The sequence below is a fragment of the Triturus cristatus genome, chromosome 1_2 (genome assembly GCF_964204655.1).
Source record: "Triturus cristatus chromosome 1_2, aTriCri1.1, whole genome shotgun sequence".
NCBI classification, from domain to species: domain Eukaryota; kingdom Metazoa; phylum Chordata; class Amphibia; order Caudata; family Salamandridae; genus Triturus; species Triturus cristatus.
In genome coordinates this window covers 1,199,055,171-1,199,058,387 of record NC_140580.1, presented here as the reverse complement: position 1 = coordinate 1,199,058,387, position 3,217 = coordinate 1,199,055,171, and the positions used below count along the sequence as shown (strand labels likewise).

General features: G+C 45.9%; 1 long non-coding RNA gene across 1 annotated transcript; it reads right to left on the bottom strand.

Annotated features, from left to right (window-relative positions):
* Window positions 1-233: 233 nt before the first annotated feature.
* LOC146869033 (uncharacterized) lies at window positions 234-2,945 on the bottom strand. The gene is made up of 3 exons (XR_014966471.1): window positions 2,852-2,945; window positions 1,292-1,402; window positions 234-302 (listed from the first exon to the last, which is right to left on the bottom strand). It is a non-coding gene; the product is annotated as an uncharacterized LOC146869033 (long non-coding RNA).
* Between the last annotated feature and the right edge of the window lie 272 nt (window positions 2,946-3,217).

Below are 3,217 nucleotides of genomic sequence, written 5' to 3'. Positions count from 1 at the left end.
GGACACGAATCTGGTCCTCTAAATGGGCGACGCGGCGTCTAAGGCCGCGGCAGTTGCAGCCACAGTGGGGGGGGGGGCACCGGAGATGGCACGGTGGCGGCGGGCAGCCGCCAGACGGTGGCGCCGTACCGCTGGAGGGCGGTGGCTGGGGCCCGGGGCACTGGAGGAGGCTTGAATTGCTGCTGCAGTCTCCTCCTCCTCCTCGGCTAGGATCACCAGCCGCCGGTATTCATGCTGGATTGCCTCCAGCTTCCGGCGCCGTGCCTTGGCGGCCAACTCCTTCCGGTTGATTTTTGGAGTAGCTGTGTATCAAAAAGAAAAAGCAAGACAATTGTAAAATATAGTCTTAATAAAACAGTAGGACAAGGTAATTATTTACACACATAGTGGCATGGTAGAGTAGCACTATAAAATAAAGCACAGTAGTACATAACATTTTAAATGTCGCCCGTCCTTCTTCCTTCCACCTGTCTTACACTTTTTAGTTGAACAGTGCACCAGGTGCTCTTCTCCATAAAACTTTCAAAGCGGAGTTGAAATCAGATAGATGAGGCCATTGGTTACTCAATACTCTGGCTCCTAGTCCTATACCAATTAAAGGGAATTCTAGTCTTCTAGTTCACTCTTCAAACGTCCCCAAGAACTCATACTTACTTACGACATCGGATAGCGGGCGGACTTTGTCCGCCCGCCATCCGACTGCTAAAAAAGGGTGGGGGTCCCGTGGGGACAATTAATTAGGATGATGCGCCCGGCACAGTGGCGGGCGCACCCTGTTATTTTAAATTTAAATTCTGGTTGGCTTTGCTGAAAGCAATGCTAAAATGTTGTGCTGCTTTTCCAAGCACAACATGACGGGCCTCGCACGGAGCCTGTCACGTTTTGCTTTGAAAGTCGGGGGGGTACCATAGCATCGGTAGGTACCCTCCATGGGGGCCCCCAAGCATACTCTGCAATGTGTGCATGCCTTTCCGTGGCGGACGGTAATGCCGCCACGCAAAGGCATTCCAAAATGCAGATTATATGGCTGCCGGTGTGGTGAGAGAGACACCACCGCCATATTGAACCCTTTTCCGCCTAGACATGTCTGAATATTTTCTACAGGGATGGCGGGAGGTTTGCCCCTGCTGTGACGGCAGTGAATTCCAGCCAGCCCGGCGGGGGCAATACGCCCACCATCCTAATGGGGCCCTAATTCACAACTTTACAGTATACATATACATACAGTACACCTTTGCAGTGAGTGTGCTGTCAAGTTAAACAATAGTTAAAGATTATGAATCTAACTTACCACCGCCTGCCACTGGTGCTGCCACTCCCCCTCCGTTGCTATCTGCAACTGCCGCATCCTCGCCCTCTGCGTCGCCTTCGCTGGCCCCAGCAATGGTGGTCGGTAGTGCGCCTAGAAAACATTACACATTTATTAGGCAACATATACACCTCCCCCCTATTGATCAGTAGCAAGGTTGAAAAATGAGTTAATACTAACATAAATCACTAGTACAAATCAGGTAGTAGTAGAGTAGACACTAAGTTATATGATCATTGTAGCATTTGCTTGATTAGCCCTAGCCATGCACATGTGACGTTACCTTTACCTTGCAGCTTCTTAAGACACCTTTGAGCCCACATGACCTGCCTCACACTGCTACTGTCTAGTCTACGCGCTGCGTACAGGCGGTCAACAAACATTAACAAGCCACTTTTTTAGGAAGAACTGGTGTACTACTGTTACTGTTAGTCCATATTGCTTATCCATAGATGCTACACTTTTTGGCACGGCTGAGAAATGCTTGCAAGTTGCAATATACTAACGCACACCATTTCTTTTTTCGCATTACAGACGCAAGATTCGCTTCTACGAACCAGAGCTTCTGAACGATGCACCAACTACCAGTACTAGGTTCTTCTGAGGTGAGGGGTCCCTTCACTCACATCTTCATTTATAAATGTATATAAACTAAATTGCTATGGGATGGTGGTGCTGCCTTCCACCACTTCAGTTATCATGATTTAATTCCCAACTGTATAAGTGTAACAATGTATATTGTTTTAATGTTATTGATTTGCCGGTTGGTGCTGCTAAGAAAACAGTGTACAGACCTTCTCAAATCGAAATAAAAATTTGAAACTTACATAGACTTTGTGGTATTTGGTGTGGAGTGGACTAACTTACACGATTGAGCAAATTAAAGTAAGGGTGTGCATGTGAATAGCTTCCACGACAGAGGTTGCGTGTGTTAATGTTCTGGGTTGTCTACTTGTTGGTTATCTTGGGGGGAGGGTTCCGAGACCTAATAGGTATGACAAGACAGTACTATAGTCAAGCAGTGGAATTGTGGTGGGTGCGGAATTTCTGATTGAGGTGTGCAAGGAAGGTCCAACCTACCATCACCAACATCCTATTTTCTGGTGCAAATGTATGTGCAAGATCCCTACAACAGTTGTATGTCCTATAGGGTATCATATCAAAATATTAAGAAATCTGGTAGGGCTGTTGCTGTGAATTTTCAAAGCCTAAACATCAACAAGAGTAAAAAGTAGTACAAGACAACAACCCAACGGATTGTATGAGCTACTGGTGAATATGAGTTTTATATTACAACCTTTCACAAAGAGTGGCACTGGCCAACTGGGCAAGACTAGCTACTACAGTACAGACAGACAGACTGATAGTATGTAGTGGTACTCAGTCATCATAGCGGAGGCAGAGATAAGCTTTTTGAAACCGTACAGATCGAGGGATAATTGGTGGTAAAAGAATAGCATTTGGAAACACACTATAGTTCGGGAGAAATGGGGCAGTAAAAGTTATGGAATAAGAAATATTATTAAAAACAAGAAGACTTACTGGGGCCAGCAGAGGAGCCCTCAGCGGTGTCCTCCTCGTGGTGTTCCTGTCCCGCCGACTGCCCAGTCCCTGCCCGTCTGCCCCTGGGTGCTGATGAACAGGAAAGATATAAGAAAGAGACAAACATTGATGGATGGTGTCAACTTAAGCAAAGACAATATTTTTCAACAACGGTCAAAAAACACTTATGTAAACAATTGCAATAACTACATTGACCGATCTCATCTGGTCAACATGTAATATCGGGGGATTCGCAGTTCGACTACTTAAGTTACTATTTATCAACAGTAATCCATTCTTCCATTCTGATTCCAGAAAACTAAGTTACAAGTAAGCCTAAGAATTAGTACAACGTACCACCCAACC